Source organism: Gekko japonicus, unplaced genomic scaffold (genome assembly GCF_001447785.1).
Source record: "Gekko japonicus isolate JY-2015 unplaced genomic scaffold, Gekko_japonicus_V1.1 scaffold162, whole genome shotgun sequence".
In the NCBI taxonomy this organism is placed as follows: Eukaryota; Metazoa; Chordata; class Lepidosauria; order Squamata; family Gekkonidae; genus Gekko; species Gekko japonicus.
This window is the reverse complement of record NW_015176456.1, coordinates 1,383,009-1,395,531: the sequence shown is the minus strand read 5'-3', so window position 1 is coordinate 1,395,531 and position 12,523 is coordinate 1,383,009.

Sequence of the window (12,523 nt, the reverse complement as noted above, 5' to 3'; positions counted from 1 at the left end):
GGATATAATGCCATAGAGTCCACCTTCCAAAACAGCCATTTTCTTCAGGTGATCTGACCTCTGCCTCCTGGAAATCAGTTGTAATCCTTGGATTTCTCCAGCCATCACCTGGATGTTAAATTAAACAAAAAATGAAACCCATGCAAAAATAATGAATTGCTGTTTGGGTTTCTTATCACCTGGATGCTGGCAACCCTAATTTTAGACCTAGGAATAATAGACAGTTTTCAATGGAGGGCAGTAAGCAGTGGGATCCTACAAGGACTGGTACTGGTGCTGGTACTATAAATGATCTATAACTGGGGGTGAACAGTATAGTGGCCAAGTTTTCAAATAATACAAAATTATTCAGAATGGTCAAAGCCAAGGCCAACTGTGAAGAGCTCCAGGAGGATCTCCACAAATTGGCTGAGTGGGCAACAATGGGGCAAATGGATTTCAATGTAGGTAAGTGTAAGGTGATGCACACTGGAACAACCCCCCCCTTTAAGTATGTGCTAACGGAGTCTGAATTTGCTGAGAATGAGTGGGAAAGAGACCTTGAAGTCAAAGTGGATAGCTCAATTAAAATGAGAACCCACTGTACTGCAGTGGTGAAAAGGGCAAACTCTATGCCAGGGATTAGTAGGAAGGGGGCTGAAAATAAAATAGCCCCTATAATGCCCCTGTATAGATCTATGGTGTGGCCTTATTAGGAATACTGTGCACAGTTTTGGTCACTGTATCTCAAAAAGGACATTGATGAGTTGGGAAAAAATACAGAAGAAGATAATAAAGATTATTAAGTTCTATGGGACTTTTCAGTTTAGAAGATTGCTAAGGAGGGACATGATTGAGGTTTATAAACATACTAGCAGTAAAGCCTGTTGTGAAAACAATACAATGAGCTCTAGAAAGATGTGATGTGTAACAAATGCATAGGCTGGAAGGAGGTAAAGTAAATATTAACAGTCTGTAAGTGAAAGATACAAATGTGGAAGTAAAGTCTCACATACCTTGTGTTACACAATAGCCGGTGTCCAAGGTCACACAATGTGGGCCAGAAAATGTTGCATGCAGGGGTCTGTGGAGTAGTGTCAACAACTGGGCAATCTGCAAAATCATTTTATGTTGGATGTCCATGTCATTCAATGTGGTTGTGGTCGCACTGTCCACCCTGTTAGAGCAGAGGTCTCAAGGGAAGGTGGGTTGAAAGTGAGTGGTTGTGATGAAAGTCTCAGTAGGTTACGAGGGAATGAGAAGGAGGAGTATTGGGAAATGAGTGTTGTGAAATGTCTATAGTTTTGAAAGTTGTAATTTATGGTAGAAAAGTGTGGCTGAGGAAGATTTCCTAGCAAGATAGTTTAGGGCTGGATGGTTTCAGGGAAACAGGTAGGCCAGCTGTGGGCCTCCCCCCCGACAGGCCCCTCCAGCCCAGGTAGGCCGGCCATGGGCCTCCCCCCCAACAGGCCCTGCTGGCCGAGGTAGGCTAGCCGCAGGGCCCCCCCAGACAGGTGGGGGGGAAGATGGGCCCTACCTGCTGCAAGGCTATCCCGAGGGCTGAAGAATGGTCAGCAGGCAAACGGCTGCAGCTGCTCCTCTGCTGATCTTCTGATGGCTGAAGAAGGCTGGTCAGGTAAATGGTGCTCGGCTGCTGAGGTAAACTGTTTGGATTGGAGTTTTGGCGGGAGCTGGCTCTGTGGGCAGGACTCAGGCACACCTGATGGGCAGTTCAGGCAGCCAACTGGTTTTGGCAAGCATAGAATGTTGCCATGCCAAAACACATTTATATATAAGGACAGGATGCCTCAGGTAGAGAGAGTGGATGGAAAGAACTTTTCATCCCTCTCTCAGCTAGAGGGCATCGAGTGAAGTTGATGCGCAGTACATTCAGCATGTACAAAACGAAATACTTCTTTACTCAAAGAGAGGTTAAAATTTGCTGCCAGAGGATGTAGTGATGACCACAGGCATAGACAGCTTTAAAAATGGATTAGAAAGAATCACAGAGTATAGGTCTTTTAGTGGCTTCATATTAGCCATGATAATTTTTAAAAAACCCAAACCTATATTCCTGTCATAGGATACTGGGCAATGGGACTAGATTTCAATTTCTAACCACCACATCCCTATTTAAACCTTTGCCTTTTTAGTTCTGTCACCCCCGCTTTCTCTTTTATTTCCATCCCTCTTCACAGAATGAAAATTCGCAAAGTCACTTCTATTGCCTGTCTCTTAGTTTCTCAGATTTTCAACAGTGTTAAATGGTAGAGATACTAAACTCCACTTTTCTAATTACATCTCTGGGGATTTACTATTAGCTTCCCTTATGTCTGCTGACCCTTATCTCTTACATCTTCTACTCTTCAACTTATGATAATGTGCAAGCACTTTACTCTTCCTGGACTTCTTGGGCCAAAATGAGATATTGTACTATGATTACACCTGGGGCTGAGTGTGTCTGTGAGACATCAGTTCATCCCATAATATCATGTCCTTAAATAAATTTCATTGGATAAGACAAAATAAGGATGGACTATGCTGTGTGCAAAGACGTCCAGAAAAATTCTCACTCTATTTCAGCAGTTTTTCAGGGCTTTGTGAAAGTGTGAAAACATCTGTTGTGTGTTTCCTCCCTTATACCAATTCAGAATGAGGAGTGCTTTCTGCCCTTACTTTGAATTGGCTTCATGACATTGTCACAAAATGCATACATGCCTTTTGCTAATTTGGTTCAAACTGGAAAATATAGTAGTACTGAAAGTTTGGGAGAATGTGACCTGAAGTGACAGATGTTTGAGCATCTCTATTTGCAACCCAAAATTCTCTTTAAAACTCCTGTGCATTTTTTTTATATCATATATTTTCTATATAGATATTCAGCAAATATGTGACTGTTTACCAGATTTCCAAATCTGATGTTTGTGTTCCATATCACTACTTTATATTTTACTTTAATGTAGAGCACCTGAGAATTCTTTATGACTGGCATAGTGATACATTGAATGATCCTGATTTGTGCCAAAGCAGTCTATTTGATACACATCTGTTTTAAACAATACAGTGTTCCAGTAGGTTCCTCAGAGCTTCTATGTATATTTCCTTTTCCACAGATGTCATTAAATCAGTTTAAGAAGTAATCTATGTCTCCTAGAATGTTAAATGATACTCAGAACTTGAGAAATATCCAGTAGTTTATTTCCTCCGATAGTTATGACCTCATTTTTTTCCCCTGTGCCAATCATTGTCTCCAGTGAGTGTGGGTTTCCTTTTCTCTGTTACCTGTGCTCACATTTACAGCTTTCCCTGTTAACGTTGCTCATATTCTACTTTCTTTTTACTTCTGATTCTGTTTTGGTCATACTTGGTAAACTAAGGGATATTTTGCCATATTTGATTTTGACAGGTACTGGGTAATTTTTCTCATTGCTTGTTTATACCTAAAGTGTTTGCATTCTGGTTGTACACATCCCCATTGGATCAACTAGCAAACAGAGATTTTCTGCCAAGTACAGATAGGTACAGAACAACATTAGCCTTCTCTGTCATTGTATGCAAAGTGCAATTCCCACCTGTTGGAATGGGGGCATTTGAACTTCAAGCAAGAGGAGACCCAGGAAGAGTCAGACTGTGATTTTACTTTAAATGGAGGTCAGGGTGTTATTCTTTGGCCCTTCTTTAAGGGATTTACCTGTTGACTGGCATTCATATTCCAATCACAGGCCAGTCATCTTTGCAGGTGCTGCTGGAGGCATAGAGCTAATTGTTACTCTTTGAGATACTCATTGCCAAGGGGTGGGAAGAAGGGCAGGTTGTGTTTCTGCAGCTGAACTGAAGAACAACTTCTTAGGCATCTGGGCTGTTCGGTACTCTTTCACCATAAATATATGCTTGAAATTGAGATTTTAGCATAACATTAAAAATGTTCTCAATCAGATCAAAACAATCAAGCAAGGGGCATCAGCTTTCCAATATACCATCCACTCAAATGTCAGATATTTATCTCTAACTCCCTTAATAAAGATGAGTCCTTTGGTTTCATTTGAAGCAAGCTAGGCTTTGGTCTGATTAAAACTGCATATTCATCTTTGCACAGACACAAGGCAGGACGAGTCCAGCGCCAAGAAGAGGCCCCATCCTTGCAGGAGAGAAGAGAACAAACATTTTCACAGTCTAATCAATCTTGTGGAGCAGATGGATACAGTAATTAGTGCAAAAACAATTTTGCCAAGAGTATTAACATTTCTCCCGTTTATCAGAAAGGGGGTGTTGCCATTGGTCAATAATTTCCCGATTATTGCAAAAACATTTATACTTGTTGACTAGTTCGTGGAAACAGAGAACATGCTGTTTCTGGCCCAGACCCTGTTTTGTGGCAGAGGGGCTAACGGTTGCAGCCCAAGAATTTTTAGAAATGCCTGTTTTTTCTCAAGCTCCAAGTATGCAAAGCCATAAAAATATGGACAGTATTTGCAGAGCATGTGTTTATTCCATTGTGCTAATCATCATGATATTTGGGTGCCTGTGATGGCAAAAAAATTGAAACAAACAAGTGCTGCCAATTCTTGGCAGAACCCAAACCCACCCTTCTCTCCCCCACTGATGATTTAAATACCATGGCAAAAGCCTCATGTTTTTAAAGGGCCACAGCAGAACGCTAACCCGCCTAAATTAAAACACTGGTTTTCAATACATGGTGGATAAAAATAGATTCTGTTTGGAAGCTGCTTCTCCAACTGAATAATGAGCTGGCAAAATTTCACCAGACATGGGTGTAATTTTTTTTGAAATTAAAAAAAAGATATTTGAGAAAGCATATATAGATTATTGTCCATATAATTGCACAGAAATAGGACTCTTCTCCCCACTCTTCTTCACTTCCCTGTGTCATTTCGCTGCAGCCTTATTTTCCAAAGTCCCATTCTTTTTTTATCAGTATTTGTTAGACTGGTTGAAGAAAAGAAACCCCAGTTAAATGTTATTCTTATATAAAGGACACCAACTTGGCATGACATTACGTGTGAGCGTTAAGTGCCATCAAGTCACTTCCAGCTTTTGGTGACCCTATAAATTAATTACCGCCAAGATGGTCTATCGTTAACAGCCTTGCTCAGGTCTAGCAAACGAAGGACGATGACTTCCTTTACTGAGTCAATCCATCTCATGTTGGGTCTTCCTTTCTTTCTACTGCCTTCAACTTTTCCCGTGGTTGCCAGGTCCTACCTGACTGCTGACGGGGGGGGGGGAGGACGATGACTCCTGATCCTTTTTGTAGTTCTTGCATGTGTGCAAAGTGTGTGCGCCTCAATGACATCACCTGGAAGTGATGTCATTGCATTTCTGACATCAGGGGTGACGCTCTAGGTTTTGGACAAAACTCTATGGGTTTTTTGGGCCACAAAAACATAGTTTTGCCCAAAACCTAGCGCGTCACTCCTGACAACAGAAACATGATGACATCACTTCCAAGTGACATAATTGCTCCAGTGTTGCCAGCGACAGGAGAGGAATTCTCACAGGGGGGCTTCCCCTGCCAGCCAGCTGGGTTTGGGCAGATTGGGGCCCCTGAAGTTGGGGCATCCCCTGGCCCCACCGGGGGGATGGCAACCCTAACTTTTTCTAGCATTATTATTTTTTCCACTGAGTTTTGTTTTCTCACGCTGTGATATGATAGTGTCAGTTTGGTCACTTTAGCTGCTAGGGACACTTCAGGCTTAATTCGATCTAGAACCCACTTATTGTCTTTTTGGCAATCCATGGTCTTTGTAAAACTCTTCTCCAACACCACATTTCAAATGAATACAAGTCGACAGTCTAAAATCTTAATCGTGCATGTGTGGGTCCAGTGTTGGTTTCTTGACTTTCTGTACAGCTATAGCCCCAAGCCTCAATTATTCTTGTCCATTGTCTTCTGCAAAGGCTTGTGAATTCTGTGCATCTTTAAAGAGGACAAAAAACTTTTGAATAATCCATTTTTGTTTTCCTTTGGGGCAGATTTGGGAAGTCTATGCCAACAAATTCATTTTTGACCAGAGTCCAGACTAACAGAAATTCATGTGTGGTCCAAAATTAATCAAAATGAGGAAACCAAGAAATTGTGGACCCTCTAGGTGCTACTATGGCAGATAAATGAAAATTGTTTCATGCCAGGCCTGGGGTTCTACTGCAGCCCTTCATACCATGGATGGAAACTTCCTTTGGTCGGCCACCATGTAACCTACTGGAGCTTCATTTGCAGCATAATCTCGTAGGTTTCTCGGAGACTCAGTACACTACCATAAGTATAGAGTTGTGTCCTGGGACCTGTGGGAATTCAGCTAGGAGCCTAGGAACCACCTGATAAATTCACCTGATGAATTAATGCCTTTGTGTTTTATTTATTATAGATATGTATATATGGAATGGGATAGTCTGCTCCCCCTGTCCCCCCGATATCTGTGTGATTTAGTTTGGTCCTATTGGGTGGAGCTCTTCTTTCAGTTTCCAGTTTTGAATGTTAGCTGTAGTTGTTGGTTGTGGGAGGTCTTCCTTATAAATAAATATTTGATGTTTTGAGCCGAATTGTCTCTGTTGAATGGACCTGATAACAGGTGCCTGAGTGAGTACTGTAACATGGGAACCCACAGCCAAAGGGGGGCGTTATAGCCTCCTTGACTCATAATTATTGTGGTTTGGCTAGAGAGGGACTTCACTGCCCATTGGAACCAGGTGGCAGCTGCATAAATGGGGAGTTTATTTATTATTATTTGTGATAGAGTGAGGTGCTCTGCCCCCCAAAAAAGCTGTAGAGAATCGCTGCAGCCCATTGGCAGGTGGATAGAAGAGCATGAGAGAATGCATGTGTCCTCCCAATTTGAGCCCCCACTCCACCTCTAAAGCGGCTGCAGGAGTTCTATGTAGCCTTACCAGTGGGAAAAGAGTGCATGCTTCTTCTGTATTGCTTCAAATTGCACTTCAGAGTCTGCAGCCTGCACTGGGCCCAGTCTATGAGGTCCCTTTTTAATTTGTGTGCTTTTCCCCAAGCAGTTATTTGGGTGGTGAACCAGCTGTGCATCACTTATTCCCAAAGCTGCTGTTTTGAAGTGGGAAAATGGGCACTGGGATTTGTAAAGTTCAGCTCTAATGAAAGAGTCAGCTGTGTTGAAATGTATCTGTTATAGAGCTAAGGAGTTTAAGAGCCTTCTAAGACATTCATGGACTGAAAGTTCTCTGGAACTGGATGTCACTAGATTATCAGCTAATTGGAGCAACAGCAGATACATTAGAACAAAGGGAGTTATATTAGAAAAGTGCCTCACAACTTTGGTTTGTCAGGTAAGATATAAATATTTTAAATACACAACTTTCACTGTGGAACATGCAGAGGACACATGAATTGTTTTGCCAAAACCAGTTTTTTTCATGATCTTTGTATCTCTATAGCCCTACATGCAAAACAAAGGAAGAGAACACCCACTAGCCAGTCATGCATTTGTATTTCTTTATTACCTAGATTATGATTTTCTATTTTGAGTATTGATCCAAACATGTCTTACATAATTGACTTTGTCCGTAGAGCTAGCAAGATAACAACATTAATAGAAGTACCAGTTTAGCTTCGGCCAAAAAAGTCATATGTCATCTGCCTACTCCATAGTTAAGAGGTTAAAGGCTAGGAGGAGAACTCCATGCTTACCAGATCAAAACACGTCAACATTGCCTCATCTACACAAGGCACTAGGATATATTAGCATGCATTAGCTAACATATTTCACCACTACTTTTAAATCTTTCTCTTGAAAATCTCCAGGTGTTCAACCCTTCGGGCAGAGAGCAGGAGTATTCAAACAAGGCACAGCTGACAAAATTGCAAACAGGAGGAAAAGCAAGTTTTTGTAGCAATCAGACTATAGGGTGCTTCATGTATATAGTTGGTATATGTTATTTGAAGGGTTTTGCAAATAACTTAACACCTTTTAATGAGAAAAAGGTCATATTTCATTGAGATGTCACCTGCAGGGCTTCATTTCACAACTGTATCTCTCTTGCATCACTGTAATAATAACAGATCACCTACAGTACTGCAGCTGTGCTAAGTTTGGCAAGAGACCAAAGGCACTGGGGTCGAGTAGGCTTCGTACACCCAGCCCAAAGCCATCCAAGATTTAGACCAGTCAAAGGCAAAAATGAGAGCACCTGCAGGATGCTCCAGTTGATGTGTGTCACCAGCCTACAACTGTGGCAATCTCAAGGGTGATTGGTGTTTGAGCTACCAAATCTCTCCAAATGCAGACTGTAATCCTTTTGCTAAGATACAAGCCAATAAGATGACTTGGAAATGTGTGGGCAGTGTGAATTTTTTGCCATCAGTAAAACCAGAGGGGCAGAATCATAGTAGGATATACTTAATGGGAAAGTGAAAAGGAAAGAGAAATATATCATTTTGTCAGTATCTGTCATTGCTTTTAAAATAAAAAAAGTATATACTTAAAACCAGAGGTCATTTCCTGCGGGAGCGCACAGGAGCGGAGCTCCGGCAGTAAGGAACCCAGGGGGCGGGCACATGTAACAAGCCCTGCCCCTGCTCCCAGCAGCCTTCAGTCGGGCCATGAGGAGCAAGAAGCAACCAGGTAAGTTGCAGAGGCCCCCCCCCGCCTGCCTTCAGGTACAAGCTCTCCCTCCTCTGTGAGGGCAGATCTTTGCGTCCCCCCCCACCAATAGCTGGCAATCCAAAACAGTCCAGTGGAGCCTGAGTGGTGGGTGTTGCCTTCTGACACACTTCCGGTGATGTCAGGGGATGTGGCATATGCAAATAAGTTATGCTAATAAGTTATGCTAATGAGCTCCTGCACCTCTTTTTCTACAAAATGACCCCTGCTTAAAACAGTTTTCAGAATAGGATGTGAAGAACACATTTGTTTATGCAATAAGCAGTAAGATCTCCAGCACTGTGATAACTTGCATGAGATTCTAAATTAAGGACAGGTACCATGTGTATTTAAATAATAGACTGTTGGTGTTCCAAAGGACATATGGGATGCATTTTTTTTTTTTAAAGAGACAATGCTGGGTTGATTACTTGAAGGCAGGCAGGCAGGCAGGCAAGGAAAGGGCAGGTTATGATAAAACTGATCTTTTTTTTTAAGTGTGTGTACACTAGCTCCTGAGCTCTAAGAACTATTCGAGCAATTTCAATGGCGACATCAGAACCACACACATTCCTTTGAATTATATGAGTCTCTTACCTCTGATGAAGAATATGTGTGGTTTGCATCAGCAGTTGTCAAGCAGTTCTTTTCTGCAGATTATAAAGGCACTAAATCAGGGCTGTTGAACTCATTTGTTACGGGGCCCAGATCTGACATAAAGGGGACTTTGTGGGGCCAGGCCATGTGTGTCATAAAATGTAATGCCAGGTAGCAGAGATATAAACTTTATAAAAAATACAAACACAATTAAAGATATTATTTTTTTTACTTAAAATACAAATATGCTTAAAAATCTTGCGATATTTTGTTTATTTAACTGTCTTTGATAACTGACACCTCCCCTCCCCCCCAAAAAAGATGCCTGCCTAAAATGAAAAGGTTGGGAAATAGTGGGGTTTGGCAGTGCAATTTTTAAAATAAAACTTCAAGAAAAAGCACAAGGATCACAGAAGAGACTAAGGATCACAGCAGAAACTAAAATATAAACTAAAAATATAAAATGCTCTGAGCCTAGGAACATAAAATGGCTGGGCACTGCAAGCTTCTCCCCCCCCCCCATCTACTCAGAGTGGTAGTGGCTCTCCAGTGTAATGTCCCCCTTTGGCTGTGGGTTCCCAGGTTAGAGTACTCACTCAGGCACCCGTTCTTAGGTCCATTCAGCAGAGACAAGCTGGCTCAAAACATCAACCCTGTATTTGCAAGGAGACAACTTCTGCAAGAAGCAGCTTCAACTCTACAGACAGTGGAAAGTGAAACTTCTTGAGCTCCCCTCCATTGAAATACATTGCAGGACAGACAAAGTTACAAAGAAAATGTGGAATGGATTTCCCATTAAGGTCTCTGGGCCCAGACAGACTACTCTGGGACTGCAATGACAGCCATCAGAGTGAAATGACAGTCCCTGGGAATAGCAGGAGCATTCTAGGATTGGAATGAGGGCCCCCAGGGTGGAATTCCATTCCCAGAATGCTGCTGCTGTCATTCCACTCTGCACCCTGTCATTCCAGTTCCAGAACACAGATTCTATTGCGAGGGACCATCATTCTACTTTGGGGGCTATCATTCCTGTCCCAGATCACTGTTTCCCTTGCTGGAAAGAATCCCAGAGTAGTCTATCTGGGTGCAGAGACCTTAATGGAAAAATTTCCCTGGCTCGAGGACCTCCTTGCTCAGCCAGTCCACTTGAAGTTTGGACACACCCTTCAGGTGTTCCACCTTGATGCTCTCAACAGTATTCTCTGTCCATCGCAGCATACTCCTGGCTTTTGTGAAAAGGGGCTTCGGGCTAGTGAATCCTTGCCGGTTGCTGTGAGCCTTTGTTGTCCTCTTGTCGCCTTTTGCTACGCGGTGCCTGCAGTGGGCGTCCCAGCCCCTCTTGCTCCCATCCTTGTTATCACCAGTTGCTGAGAATGGGGGAAGTTGATGGTCCTACTCAAGTTCGATGGAAGTGTCCACCATTCGAACTCCCTCATGAGCCCTTCCTTCATCTCTACCAGGATGTGTTTCCTTTGGGAGATATCATTTTGGAAGGAGAGAAGAACCCACTGCAAGGCCCTGGCATGAAGCCGCGCCCATGGCACCCTGTGTATTGTTGATATCATTAGGCCCTGTAGGGCTGCCAGGAGCATCAGGTCTCCTCTTTACTTAGGTTTGATACACGGTACCAATTCTTGAATCTTTTGCTGCTTTCCCTCTGGTAGAGATATCTGGTAGAGATAGAGTGGCATGCCCACTGAACCGCCCAGCTATCATCCTGTAAGCAGTTAGGGTCAACAGGTAGTAAGGGGCCACTTGAAATGTAACACTCTAGGCATCTGTATTGTGGGAATAAGAAGAACTTAAACAGTCCCTTTATTGTCACAATCATCATCTGCTGCCTATTATGCCTGTGAATATCAGATGTTAAGACAATCCATCCATCTGGTAGTACAGCATGGAAATGACCTTGTTTAATAGCCTGGGGAAATGCTGTTATGTACGTGGATCACTACCAGGGGTCCGTGGCTATAGTAGGAGCTTGGGTCCTGAACACAAAGGGAACCTAGGATCCTAGTCCACCTTGTGTCCACCAATAGACCCTCTGGCGGGAAATTCAAACCCTTCAATGGGAACCGGGGTGTGCCAGATGGAGTGTATATGGTTGGCCCTTGCAGGGCCGGTTTGTCTTGTCTTGTATGTGAAGTAGAATAAACGCGTCTGAATGCATGTTGTAGTCCAAGACTCCATGCGATGAACCCAGTACTTTACAGTGGCAGCGAGGACGGGATCTATATGTGCGGCCTGACTCCTCATCCAGAGCAACCCGAGCACTGATCCAGAGGCAGCCACCATGCCCCGCACTGCTCCCGAGCAGCACTGCACCACGCCCGGCTCTCCTGGACACCGCTCCCCGAACTGCACTAGAGTCATGGCAACAGTTCCGGGACACCTCGAAGTCTTCAACCCTGCACATCCCAAGTTCTGGTATTCATGGACAGACCCATTGACCTGCTACCTCGCCTACCATGAGGTAACAGATGTCAGCAAGAGAAGGGCTCTCCTACTCAGCTCCTGTGGAATGGCCAACATCCGGCTTGCAAAGAGCCTCCTGGCCCCTAAGGCTATCCTCGAATGCCCCTACGAGGAAATAGTGGAAATGTGGACTATAATTTTTTTGCTTCAATATTAGCAGAAAGACTTTAAAAAATTCTATCAAAGATAATATACAAGGACCAAGTGGGCTACAACTTAAGATGCATTCTGGATGTAATAGAGTACTATGAAGCACATCCAGAAACACCATTGGTGCTAATATTTTTGGACGTGGAAAAGGCCTTTGACAACATTAACTGGAATTTCATGTTGGAAGCATTGGAAGAGGCACAGGCTGGCGCTAACTTTGTGAAGATGATTCAGGCACTTTATACTAAACAAAAGGTGGTGGTAATGATTAATGGGGAACAGACAAAATACACTGAAATCCAAAAAGGGATGAGACAGGGATGCCCTTTATCAACTTTGTTGTTTATATTTGTATTGGAAATACTTTAAGAACAACTTAAGATGCATTCTGGATGTAATAGAGTACTATGAAGCACATCCAGAAACACCATTGGTGCTAATATTTTTGGACGCGGAAAAGGCCTTTAACAACATTAACTGGAATTTCATGTTCGAAGCTTTGGGAGAGGCACAGGCTGGCACTAACTTTGTGAAGATGATTCAGGCACTTTATACTAAACAAAAGGTGGTGGTAACGATTAATGGGGAACAGACAAAATACATTGAAATCCAAAAAGGGACGAGACAGGGATGCCCTTTATCACCTTTGTTGTTTATATTTGTATTGGAAATACTAAACGACTCAATAAGAGAAA